Source organism: Manis javanica, chromosome 6 (assembly GCF_040802235.1).
Source record: "Manis javanica isolate MJ-LG chromosome 6, MJ_LKY, whole genome shotgun sequence".
In the NCBI taxonomy this organism is placed as follows: domain Eukaryota; kingdom Metazoa; phylum Chordata; class Mammalia; order Pholidota; family Manidae; genus Manis; species Manis javanica.
In genome coordinates this window covers 22,789,398-22,802,871 of record NC_133161.1, presented here as the reverse complement: position 1 = coordinate 22,802,871, position 13,474 = coordinate 22,789,398, and the positions used below count along the sequence as shown (strand labels likewise).

Below are 13,474 nucleotides of genomic sequence, written 5' to 3'. Positions count from 1 at the left end.
AAATGGGGACAAAGCTGGATTGTCCTGGGATGCCGAGGCCCCGCTGAGATTAAAGACCTTGGGGTTTCGTGGCGTACTTTTCTAGGAGCACTGTGGGAGTGGGAGAGGAGTGTGGGGCCGAAGCAGGGTTGGGGTTTCAGTGTGTGAGTGTGGAAGGCAGATGGTGGGCCACAGGCCGAGCAGGTCTCACATGCTAGCGCTAGTGGCGGTGAGGAGCTGCGAGGACACACCCAGCACACTGGCCTCTCTGTGAAACAGATGGAGCTCGTAGTTTGTCTTTGTTTTAAATTTCCACCTCAAGGCAAAATTTTCCATTTTTGCCCAGTCACAAATAAACAGAATGCACCATGGCTTAAGCCAGATAGCTTATGTAACTGATTTCATGATCTGCCACGTTTTTTACAGTCACAAAAAGTCTGTGCTGTTGGGACATTGTGTGGCCCACAGCAAGTGTGTTCCAGCGTGGCAGAAGCACTGTGGGGAGGGGAGGGACCCTGAGCTCCTGCTTCCCACGTCCTTGGGCTGTTAGGGCACAGACGGGGGTGGGTCAGGCGGTCTGGCACACAGGCCTGGCTGGGCAGGCAGGGAGGAATGGGACGGGTGGGGACAGGGCAGCTGGGAGTGGCCAAGGGTGTGAGTGCTGAGGGGAGCTGAGGGGTAGGGCCTGTGGGTGAGGAGGCTAGCCCCTGGAAGGCACCTTCTACGCGGATCTTACCACTACCCCAAAGGATGCTGGGCTTGGAGTGGATGGGAAGACAGTGGCCTGGGACTTAAGTCTCAGTGAATATGGGGGAGTGTCCAGGGGGTTGGAAGGTGACAACAATTAGGAGGGGTGGCCCTGCAGAGGAAAAGATGAAATGTTTGGCAAGTTGTGGTTGGAGGGGGGGAGTGCTGGCTCACCCTGGGTCCTGTAGTGGAGTCTGAGATGCCTTCCTGAGGACAGTGAGGCCCGGGGATGAGAGTGACCTGCTAAGAGGCAACAGGACTGGGATGTACACCCAGACTCCCTGAGGGACAGCAGGCAGCCTTCCCAGGGTGGGCGTGACCTGTGGGCCCCACCTGCCCCAGCCTGCATGCCTGGAGCCCAGAGGCCCCTATCTGCCCTCCATGCAGGAGGCAGCCTCTGGGTGGCTCGGTGAAGTGTCCAACCCTGAATGTGCTTGTGCAGCCGGCAGCAGCGTCGTAACACCTTCTAGGACAAGGGGCTCTGCCTCCGTTTCCCAGTGGACCAAGTCCTGTCTCCCTTTCTTGGAGTGTCGTCTTGGGGCCATTCCTTCTGAGGGATGAAGAAAGTGTGATGAGAAGGGGTTTGGCTTTGGATGGACTGGGTTCAAATCCTGACCGTACCATCGTTAATTCTATAACCTTGGGCAAGGGGCCATCTAAATTTCAGATTTCTTACCTGCAAAAAGGGGATGCAATACATGACCTCTAACCTCTATTTCTCCTGCCAGTGGCTGTAATGACTCAAGGAGAGAGTCCATGTGTCCCTGGTTGAGTCCCCTGGGCTGCCTGAGAAGCTGGGGCTGAGAGGGGGAGCAGGGTGCAGGAGGTTTACTGGGGAGGGCTCTCAAGATCAGCACCCGAGATGGGGGAGCTCTTCAGCGAGGTCCCAAGCCAGTCACACTGTGGTTTACCTGGGGAAGGAGACGTGACTGGGCGAGGTGACCCTCTTCAGTCAAGGACAGTTCCAGAAGAGGGATGAGGACTGTCAGGGTGACAGGGCTCCCCAAAGCTGGGAGCACAAGTTTTTAGCTGTGAAGCCAGTCCTGGGCTCAGTGCCTGCGTGAATCAGTTGATTTGGGGGAACCATAAGCCCCCTAATATCATGAAAAGATTTGGACATCTTTTCTGAGATGAAAGTCTAGTTTTCATCAACTTCCCAAAGGGGTCTCTGAACCCCAACTTTCAGGAACCATTGCTTTAGGGTCACATGCCAAGTGGGAAGGGCCTTTCCTTTACTGTCTCAGTCCACAGTCAGCCTCTCCCCACCTTGTCACCTCTGGGAAGCCCCTGCAGACTGCTAGAACCCGTCCATCCACCCCTTCCTCTGGTCCTTCACTACCCACTAGTCCTAACCTGGGAGGCTGCTTGGGAGCCTGGAAAGGGCGTGGGCTTCAGTGTCAAACACCTGGGGGTAAGCCTACCCTTGCTGCTCAGCACCTGTGTGGCCTTGAGCAAGCTGCCTGGCTCCCACGGGCCTTAGTTTCCTCACCTGTGAAATGGGAATAATTATACCTATGTGATGTCTACATTCTGAAGGTGGATTAGATGAGGTGGCTTAGGGAAGTGCCCTAACAGCGCTTAGAGCAGAGTAGGTAACTCATAACAAAACCCCTTTTCCTTCTGAGATTCAGTCATGTTTTTTGTCTACCTCTCCTAACACATCTGAGCATAATCACATGAGACCTCAAAACCAGGAGGGTTCAAATCCAAGGGATCCCCATGCTGGGCCTCCCATTCACAGTCCCCATGCAGAGGCTGGAGGTCCCCGCGGGAGCCCTTGGGCTCCTGGGAAAATCCCTGATCAGAGGAACCCCGGGTTACATATGACAAGCCTCTAAGCCCTCCCAAATGGCCTCCCCAGCCCCCCAGCTGCGCTGCAGATAGAGGGGGGAGTACCTCATTTCCCAGAGGGGGAACCGCAATCCTGGGGCAAATCCACGTTGCCAGGGCCACAGAGCTGGGGCGGGCCCAGCCGAGTTCCCTCCTGGATGCCGCTGTCAACCGGTCAGGAGGGAGAGGAGGGCGACGAGGGGGCGGGCCCACCGCCTGCACTCAGATCCCGGCTCTGCCCGCTGCTAGCTGTGGGGGGACCTTCACCGCCCCGGGCCTCGGTTACTCCATCTTCAACAATGGGCGAAATAATGGTCCCTACCTCACAGCGGCCGTGGGGACAAACGTAGGCATCTAAAACAGCGCTGTTAGTGCATCCAGGGAACGTTATGTGGCTGGACCATAACTTGCACCACACCTTCTCCAATTTGCACTCCGCCAACCTCCTTTCCCACCACGTCAAAGCATCACTTACCGTCCTCTGCTCCTCCTCGAAATGGGCTGGTATTTTCAAGGGGCTTCCAAGGGGCTTCACCTCAGTTCTAGGCTCCATCACCACCTGACTCTTAAAAATCTTACTCTTTTTTCACTGTGTTTTCTTCCGTCTTTAATAGTTTGCCTCTGTTGCCTGCTTCCCCACAGCCAATGAACGGCAGCAGCTCCACCCACTGCCCTCCTCGCTGCTAGTCCTTCTGCAGCCCGTCCCTTGGCCAGTGACTTCTAACAGACAGAGTGGAGTCGCTCAGGCGCCTTGCCTTCCCAGTCCCCACAGTTCATGTCCCTCAAGCTGCTCTCCGAGGTCGGAGGTCTGAGGTCCGTGGCCGCTGCCGACCTTCCTCGGAGATCCTCTCCCTGCTTCTTCCCATGCCTAAAATGACATTGTATTATATGCTGGACGTTATGAAGTAGACACTGTAAGGAGGCTGGTCTGTGTTTTCTTCCCTTAGAGGGTGCTGAGAAATGTCCTGGAAGACATTAAATTACTAGTGGAACATCGTGCTCCTGGCAGGCTGATTTTTTTTCTTTGCTGTTTTTCCCTTGGTCTTAGCGTGTATAGCACTTCCTCTAAGGCGTGGTTGTTAGCCCTTCGGTGTTGCCCTTCGGGGATCATCCTGAATGCTCCAAGTACTGAGAGAGCTCTCACTGCTTTTGCGGGACTGGAACTCAGTTTCTAAGCCCACAATACCATAGTAACTGCACAGCAGCCACTCTGGGGGGCTTCGTGGAGCCGTGTGCTGTGCACAGCAGCCCCAGTGCAGCACCCGTGGGGGCCTAGGCGCCTGGGCCATTATAACAAAGTATCACAGACTGAGTTACTCAAACGACAGAAAGCTCTTTCCTCACCGTTATGGGGGCTGGAAGTGGGAGATGAAGGTGTCTCTCCGTATCCAAACTTGCTCTTCTTATAAGGATGCCAGTCAGACTGGATTAGGAAACAACTTTATGACCTATTTTAACCCACATATCCTTAAAGGCCTATGTCCAAACAATCTCATTCTGAAATATTGGGCGTTAGAGCTGCAATGTGTGTAATTTGCGGGGAGGCAAGTCAGTCCAGGGCAGCTATCTTGCCTTTCATATTCTAGCTGCCTCAGTAGCCCTGAAATCTGCCATCTGGAAAGGTGCTGGGTGGAAATAGGCGGCCAGCGTGGGCCCCGCCCCAGGTGTTTCCCTTAGTAAGCATGGTCCTTTGCCGCCTGTTATCTAGCAACAACAAAACTTACTCCCATGTTTTGCTGTTCAAGTCAGGAAGGTAAGTCCAGTCCTAGAGACTCTCCGGCAACAGCAGTGAAAGTGCAGCGCCAGCCCCTCACCTGCCCCAGCTCGGTGGTCAGGATCACTCCCGATGCCAGGTAGACTTGCCTCGCAGCGCCTGTGACATTCACTGTCCCTCCCTCCACTGCCCTGCTCCACAACCTACAGACCTTGGATGGGGACTGGGTGACAAATACTTGACTTTCCTCACTGCCTTTCCTCCCTTGGCTTTGTTTATTGCCCGGGAGGAAGAAAATCTCATTTCCACAGGAGGTAGGCGGAAGACAGGCACAGACAGAGAGAGGTGGCGACAGAGGAGGAAGACAAAGGCCTAGGAAGGGCTCTTCCAAGGGAGGACAAGCCAAGAGGGAGGAGGGCAGGGGAGGGGAAGAGGGCGGGTGCTGGCTTTTCTTCAGGGCTTCCTGTGAGTCTGTGCTTTGGGCCCGGAGTTGGGTGTGACCTTTGCAGTCAGAATCACAGCCTCCTATCCATTGTCCAGACGGATGCCAGGGCTAGGGACCCAACTTACAAACAGCAGAGAGACCTGAAGGCAGGTTTACCCCTTGACTGTGGGCAGAGGGACTCAGGGTAACTTTCCAGGGCCTGACACTTGTCAGGAACCACCAGGAAGCTGCTGGTCACCAAGACTTCATGGCAGCCTGGGATAGGGTCACAGTGTGGCGGGCAGGGCCTGGGGCGGGAGTGCAGAGACTCGGCGGTTTCCCTGTGCCCTGGCTCCCTGCAGCCCTGCTCCTTTGCTTGCATTTGCTGAGAAGCAGCTCCCAGCTGCCTGGAGGTGCCCTTGTGCTCAGTTCTGAGCTTAGACTGTCTCCCAGGGCCTCTCTAGGCAGGTCCAGTAGCACAGCTGCCTGGATCACCCCTAGGGTGAAACATGTCCCCTGGCTGTGACATTTTGTTGCTTCTTGCTCCCCCGCAGTGTGAGGTGATGCTCTGGGCCTGGTCTCCACTTTGAAATGGGGAGGAATGTTCTCTCTGCCCACGTGAATATCTGACCTTGGGAAAAGGTTCCTTCTCCTGGTCAGATCCTGGAGCTCCCCAGGGAAGCGTGCCAGTTTTCAGATTTTGAGGCTCTCCTCTCAGAGTCCAGGTGCTAAATAGAGAGTGTTCAGATGGGTGGAGTGGGAGTGGGAGGCTGGGTTTCTATTTGCATCTGAAAGAAACAAATCAGGAAACTCTAAAGTTATTAGTAGAATGAAATTCTATAAACTGCAGTACCTCGATTCATATGCCATTCACAGTATACAGTAATTATTTTTATCTAAATTATTTCCTGAACAAGAATAAGATTCAGATGTTAAATTAAACAACTGTTACTCTATTTAGTTTCATTTATGGTTAATGAAACAATGAGGACAATAAGAACTTAAAAATAGATCCAGAAAAATATTATTACTGAGCTGATGAAAAGAATGGTCTACAACTTAGAGTAAAACTTGAATAAGAAATACTTCTAATTCAAAGTGAAGAAGGAAAATGTAAATGTTAAGTGGAGAAAATTGCAAGACGCAACTTGTTACCAGATGACAAATCAAGAACTATGATGCTAAAAAGAAGAAAGACACATAAAATGCGATTCAGCAGGTAACAAAGTCACAATATAAAAATGCTCAACGCTTAGCAGGAGTTTTATACACAGGAATGGATCAGAGGCACGTATAATGACTGTCTCTGGGAACTCATCTGGGGTAGTAGCAGTTATAACATGAAAACATGGCCCGTCCTTCCTCCCTTCTTCCCTCCTTCCTTTCCATCCTTTAGTCCCTTCCTTCCTTCATTCCATCAACACTAACTGTGGGTGCTGGGTGATACCATAGCCAACAAAGCAGCAAGATTCCTGTCCTCATGGATTTACAGTCCAGTGGGACAGGCAGACATGAAACAGCAAATAACACATCATACTAATGAATATATATTTGCAAAGGGAGATGACATGCTAGGAAGAACTACATGGTGCTATGCAAGGGACTAACGGAGTGGACTCGTTGGGGAGCTCAGGGAAGGTGTCTCAGAGGGAGTGATAATGAAGCTGCACACTGCAGGCTGAGTGGGAGTTATCCAGGTGCAGCAGGAGGGATGGCATTCCTGGCAGAGGGGACAGACAAGGGCAAAAGCCCCAAGGCAAGTCTGGCGCATTCAAGGAGATGGAAGAACGCCAGTGTGGCTGGACCATCATGGGGGAGGGAAAGACTGAAGCAGGAGGCAGCTGGGCAGCGGCAGGTGGTCAGGCAGGGAGTTAATTTTGAGAGTAGTAAGAAACAATTTAAGAATTTTTTTTTTAAGCACGGGAAGGACATGAGTAGATACACATTTGAAATAAAATTACTGTGGCTACAGAAGGGTACATGGATGTGGAGTGACAAAGTTGTGAGAGCAGAGTGGTCTTCCATAGGGCAGGAGCAGTGGGGTGCGAGGAGCAAGTGTGTGGATTCAAAATACATTTAGGGGTCTGACTTGTGACCCATTTTGAGTGAAGGGCGAGGAAGCAGAGGTGCCTGCGGTGGTCTCTAGGTCGTGGGCAGAGCAGTCAGGATGGAGGATCCCCTCACTGAGGTGGACACACCCTCTCTTTGTGTGTCTGAAACCCTCCTGTTTTAAAATTAAGGTATGTTAGCGTTGGCCTGAGATGGATGCAGTGAGCCCAGGGTCACCCAGCCAGTTGGCAGAGCTGGGACTGGAACCCAGGGGCTCTACCTGAGCCAGATGCCCACCCCTCCACAGTGCTCTGCACAGATCTCCACCGGGTTCTCCGCTCTGAGGGAGGGTGGAGATCCCACAATCTCGGGAGACCCCGTCCCATCCAGGCCTCCTGGTGCAGCACAGGCCTCCCTCCTGGCCTGGGCCAGTTTGCAGCCCTGCCTGCATGCCCTGCCAAGCCTCCTTTGCCCAGCCAGGGCCGCTGGGACCTTGCCAGGGGGCCCACACACAGCAGCATGGAGTGTGGCGCAGGTGTCCAGGCGCCTGCCTGCCTCCCTGGCTCCCAGTGTGTCTCCTTTCCTAGCTTCTATTTCCTCCTTCCTCTGTCCCTTCTGCCCTTCACACAGTATGGCCACTATCAAATCCTACACCTTGAGAGTTCAAAGTGACCCTGTGCACGGTGGCTCTTTCACGTCTGGTTATTAAATTTGGACTGCATGTGGTATATGATCCAACCACTTGGCTTCACCCCTGAGTTTGCCCCTCTGTCCTCACTGCTGGGACCCTCACCTGACCTCCCTGAGGACCTATTACATCCTCATATCAATATGCTACTTCAGTACCCCCATGTTCCTGGGCAGATCCCCCTTTGCCTTTCATCAGAGTTGTTGCAAAGCCACTAACTGCTCGCCTACATGCAGCCTCACCCTCCTGTTTTACAATTAAGGTATGTTAGCATTGGCCTCTGACATGGATGCAGTGAAATGTCAAGTCATTTCACACATTTCTCTTCCTTAAAACCCTCAGGGGCCGCCCATGGCCTCTGGAACTGCAAACTCTTCAGCCTGACACACAGGGCCCCCTGGCATGTTTCCTGCTGGACCCTGGCTTCCGCCATTCTCTCTCTGCCTCTTCCCAGGGCAGCTCCCAGAGGGCCTCCTGGTCTCCTGTCCTCACGCCCACGCAGAGGAGGGGTCTTCCCTTCTCTGCGCCCGCAGCACTAGGCCCCTCCTCAGACACCCACTGCTGCCCGCCAGGCCCATCACGAGGCTTGTGCCCTGGCAGAGGTGGTTCCAGGAGGAAGCTTGGCGCTGGGGAGGCTGGGGAGCTCAGGGCAGGATGAGTTTTGTCTGAGGGGCTTGGGGCATCCAGGGGCCACGTCTCCACTTCCCTTCTGGGGAATTCCTGGTTGCTTCTTCAGGGTTGGGTCTGCAGTGGGCTTATCTCTGCACCCCCGGCACCCTGCACAGGGCTTGGCAGGTGGCAGCCACTCAGTTGACATCTGCCAAGTGAACAGCTGAGAGAGCAAATGACTGACCCAGGGCATGTGCTGCAGGACTCCAGAAAGGGATTAGGGAAGCCCGGGGAAGTTCCCTGAAGGAGGTGGAGCTGGTGTTGATGAGCAGGGAGGGATTCAGACAGGGAAAGGGAGGAGGGTGGTGGGGACAATGTGGGGAGGAAGAGGAGAGAATTCCTGGGAGGGAAGGACAGCCCCCTTGGGACAAGCAGAGAGCTGGGGTTGGGCTGGGATGATGGACAGTGTGGTGTAGGGGGATGGGGGGTGGGGGGCTGGTCCTTCTGGGCAGTATGTGACAGGCAAAAGAACTGTGGGCACAGCCTCCCCAGCCTGCACCCTCTTGACCAGAGATGCGGCAGGGTGCCCTCACTGGCTCCCATGGGCAAGGAGTGGCCTGAGGAAAGCATTTCTGAGAAGCTGGTCCGATAGCTGGTGTGGAATGAGCTGGAGCAGGAGAGGGCAGCTGAAGACCCATCTCAGTCTTATGCTTTGCAGATCCCGAGAGGACACTGAGCAGGTGAGAATCTCAGCACAGTACTCAGCCTACTGCCAGAGGGGTGAGGGGCCAGGATCAGAACGGCTCTGCCAACTCTCTGGGAGCGTAGGGGGTGGAGCACGCAGGAAGTCAGAACCAGAGAGACCTTTGGAGGCAGAACCTGGGACTGACTGGAAATGGGGAGCAGAAGGGGGGGTCATGGTTGACCTGGATGAGATCACCAAGGGCTGAGTGTGGAGGAAGAGGAAAGGAGGTGCAGGAACTGCACCGTCGCTGTGCCCCTGGGGCTCAGGGCGTGAGGAGCGGTCAGGGCTCAGGATGCAGAGAAGGAACAACCAGTGGGAAGGAGGACATGCAGGGGCCTGTTCGTGGAGCCGAGGGAAGGAGGTGTTTCCAGGAGGTTGGGTGGCCAACTGTGTCCTGGGCTGTTGACAGGTCAGTGAGAGGAGCTCTGGGAATCAACCCCGGACTCAGCATCGTGGACACCCTGGTGACCTTGACAGTAGTGATCTGGGAGATGAAAGCAACTGCAGGGCGCTCAGGAGGGGTGGGAGGGGGTAAGCGGAGTGGCAAATAGACTTGAGGAGTTTTGCCTGCAAGATGAGCAGTAGCTAAGGCCTCTCTAGCTGTGTGGCCAGGGGAGGGCTTCTGCTGGGTGGGGATGAGCCAGGAGGCGAGGCTGACAGTTCAGGAGAGAGCAAGCAGTTGCTGGCTGGAGCTCACCCTAGATCAGAGGGGGAGGAAGTCAAGGGGTGCAGGTGGACACAGGTGGGTCAGGGCAGGTAGACTTGGTAGCAGGAGCACGAGATGTTTCCATTTGAGCAAGACACAGGGTATTATCCCCACTTCAGAGGTGAGGAAACTGAGGTACTGAACTTGGCTTGAGATTTGAAGGCAGCAGAAACTCCTCTGACAGGGAACAGGAGAAGGAGAGTCAGGGAAAAGACAGACAAGGGCTTCAGCCACAATCTAGGTCAGACTGTGTCCTGGAGGCCAAGGGCGGAGGGAGCCAAATGGGCACTAGACAGATGCGAGTTCAAGTTGGGTCTCGGCCATGCACTGGCTGTGATCAGACAGTTCCGTCTCGGCCTCTTCTGCTGGAGGGGTGCACCTGTTCCGTGGGGTCCCTGTGAGGAACAAGTGAGCTGCATTGTGCTGGCTTGTAGTGAGCCCCCAACAAAGGGAAGCGCCCAGATGCAGACGTCAGAGGGAGCAGCCTTGGAAGCGGAGGGGCTCTGTGATGCCAAAGAGAGAGCACCCTCAGCCGGTGAGGGTCCCTGTTCAAGTGGGGAGGAGCCCAGCTTACTCCCGGGAGCCCCCACCAGCCTGCCTCCGGGTCCAGGCACCCAGGTCTATGTGGCTCATCTCAAACCCAAGTGAGCCTCCCTGTGCCTGTCGGCCTTGTCCCTGTGATGCTTCCAGTACAGCCTGCAGCCAGGAAGGGGGGCCGGGCGGGCAGAGGGGGCAGGAGGGAATGGAGTTGCGAGGGACCCTGAGGGAGCTGTACTGGTACAGGCAGAGGGGGGAGGACCCTAGGGGCAGCCAGAGTTCAAAGCTGGCTGAGAACGATTCTCTCAAGCAGACAAGAAGGCCCCCGTCCTCATGATGCAGCTGCCTGGAGTCACCACCAAGGTAGGATTCTGGGGCAGGGGCTGAGCATCTCAGAAGGGGAGGTCGGCTCCCTGGGCAGGAAAGGGCTTCTCCCTCTTCCTCCTGAGAGAGGAAGCTCAGGCCCTGGATGCTGTGAGGCCCAGGCCCAGCCGTGGAGAGGCAGCATGGACCCTCAGAGCCTTGGCTGCCCCCATGCTCTTCACTGCACGCAGCCCACCCCGTGGCCACATGCTCGCATCTGTGTCTACGGGTCCTGTATTCTAGCCTCTTCCCTGGAGCAGCCTTTGCAGCAGAGCCGGTCTCCAGGTGGCCCCTGCTAACGTGCCGCATTGGCAGTCTGGGAAGGCCCGAGGGCCCACTCTCTCTGGCAGGACCCAGATGCAACCTCAGCTCATTCAGGAAAAGCAGGAGATAAACCACCCCATCCTGAGCTCTGCAGTGGATTGCAGGCAGAAGCCATCCATTCCGCAGACCTGCGATGTTGACCATGCTACGATTTCCTCCACCCCTCGGTGGCTGTGGCCTCTGAGGGCCCTCCAGGGAAGGCAGGTAAGACCCAGGCCAGGCTAGCACAGGGACCTCTGGAAAGCTTTGCTGGCTTCCCTCATTATGGAAGCAAGAGGGTACAGAGACATGGGGGGCTAAGCTGCCACCTCTGTGAAGCAGCTGCTTGACACAGGCAGGGGAGGTTCCCTCAGGCTCAGGGGCCCCTCACTCAACCCTGTCTTCATCTTCCCACAACATTCATATCTGCTGAAAGCCAGAGGGCTTTATGAGAACAGACCAGAGGCCTGCTCCCACAAGTTCAAAGGTGTCTGTCTGCAGAAGTCCCCTCCAACAATGATGACCCTTTCTGGAAGCACTTGGCAGTTTGTGGCTTTAGGAGAGTTCCCAGCAGGACCCGGGGCACTGGTGCTGTGGGCCAAGGACAGTGCTTAGGTCTCTGTAGGCCTTCCCCCCAGGGAGCATGGAGGTCTCGGAAAGAACCCAGGGCCAGACTCTCTGAGCCCCAGTCACAGCAGGAGACTAAATACTCCCAAGGCCCAGGAGAGCAGGGGTGGCTCCACCGGAAGGCGAGGATGCAGATTCCAGCGGCGCCCTGCCAGGGAGCGCCCCACCATTCTCCCAGCTCTGCCGCCTCCTCTGCAGAAGGGACCAGGTAAGGCTGTGGTGGTGACCTTGGGTGGCTGGAGGGAGGGAGTACACTGGGGCTCCTGCGGCGCCTGCTTCCGGGCACTCTCAGCAGCCTCCCCTCCCTCCTCTCCCCAGGTCCTGGCTCCCCGCTCCCAGACCGGCTGGCCCGGAACAAGCTGAGCCTGGAGGGGCACATCTCCCCTGCCTGCCCCCCTGCCAGAGCAGGGCCACAGTCTCCTTTGGGTCTTTTTGCGGTCTGGGCTTGCTGTTCCTTTCAACAGTAGTCAGGAAGCCCTTACCCCAAAAAGTATCTGCGGGAGGCCTTGTCTACAGGGCTCCAGGTGGGTCACACACCACACCCTCTGACGAGGAGGGAGCCATCAGCCTGGCTTCCCCTCAGAGCTGCTGGGAGGCCTCGGGGCAAAAGCTGTGCCTCCCTGAGCCTCAGGCTCTGACACACCTTTAATCGTTTCTTTTGGGTTGTTTCTGGTGCCATTTCTTTTGGGGGTAAAACAAAACAGTTAAAAGCCTGTTGGAGGTTGTGTTTGTGGCCAGGCTCCCACGTGTAGGCCCCCTCCCTCTGGGACCCCTTTGGGGAATTACCTCTCCCACCCCATGGGCACTCCTGCTGAGATTGCCCGAGGTATCTTGACTTTCCCCTGCCCACCTGGCTATGGGATCGAAGAACCGCCTTGGAATTAGAAGGCCTCAGAGGGATTCAAATTGGGAACAAAATGACCGATGTTCAACCTAGCAGCTGTGCTGGTGGGAGGACTGAGCTGGTGGCACCTGCGGCCCCTGAACTGCCTGGCATCTGCCCTTCCCTAGCCAGAACCTCAGCTTCCCGCTTCGCCTAGTGAACCATCCCCTAATCCTTCCAATAAAGTGCTTGATTGCTTTGGTTAAGCAGAATCAATACTGCTGCTTGTCTTAGGATACAGAGACCTCTAGAGACGGAGGGTGGGAGTGCTTACCCACGAGGAGGCGGGAAGGGGCTGGTCCCAGGCAGCCCGAGTTACCACGGGGTCAGCCCCAAGCGATGGGACAGAGGGCAGGGGTCACGCACAAGGTTGGGTTAGGGCCCAAGGAAACATCCCCAAGGTTAGAACAATGTTGGGGTGAAGGACAGAGGGAGAAACTGGAAATAGAGGCCAATAGAGTCCTCATTTTCTAAGTAGGGAGAGGTTAATGACAACTGCAGGTGGCCTGTCCCCCTGCCGGAGACTGAGTGGCTAAAGATGGCCACCACAGCTGCAGTGAGGCTGTGCAGGTCAGGGACTGCCACATAGGCCTCCGTCTTGTTCTCCGCACTGACAGAGGTCCTGAGCCCCTTGATCATCTCCATCCAAGAAAGGCCAGGCGCCCTGCTCCTCCTTATTTGGAATCCTCCCACCTGGCCCTGGGTGGCTGCTGTGCCTGGGCAGCCCAAGGCGAGGGGCACGGTGCCAGGCCTTCTCAAGCCCCTTTCCTGCTACAGGCCACTCTAGAGCCACAGCCTGCGAGAAGCAAGGCAACTAGAAGGTTCCTTCCCCCATGCAGAAGCCGAGAGGCAAGTCTAAGCCAACATGTAAACTGTGTGTGACCCTCACTGAGCTGAAACGAGCTGAGGGATCCTGAGTGGGGCTGGGGCTTCACTGTGGGGATTCAGAAAGGAGGCCTGAGTGTTTGGGTCCCAGAGCAGTACCTGGTGGTGGGTGAGGTAAACTCAGCCCCTACCTGGATGCTTCCGGAGGTCAGTGGGAGAAGGCAAGATGGCGACAAAGGCTGCAGGGCGGATAATGCCTGTAACTGCAGAAGCTCCTGCCCCTAATGCTACTCTGCCCTGCCAATCCCACCCAGCTGCAAAGCAGGTCTCGCTCCACCACCTGCCCACCCCGTGCCTTGTGGGAACGTGTATGCAGCTCAAGGGGGGCATCGTGTGGTCATAATGGGGTAGTGCACCACAGGGGCTCCAAAGAGCTCCATTCATA

General features: G+C 55.8%; 1 long non-coding RNA gene across 2 annotated transcripts; it reads right to left on the bottom strand.

The window, feature by feature from the left end:
• Positions 1-270: 270 nt before the first annotated feature.
• On the bottom strand, positions 271-2,838 carry LOC140850067 (uncharacterized). Of its 2 annotated transcripts, XR_012132808.1 has the most exons (4): positions 2,623-2,838; positions 1,060-1,276; positions 901-966; positions 271-522 (listed from the first exon to the last, which is right to left on the bottom strand). It is a non-coding gene; the product is annotated as an uncharacterized lncRNA (long non-coding RNA). The 2 variants fall into 2 exon arrangements; XR_012132807.1 differs by having other exon boundaries at positions 271-966.
• Positions 2,839-13,474: the final 10,636 nt, after the last annotated feature.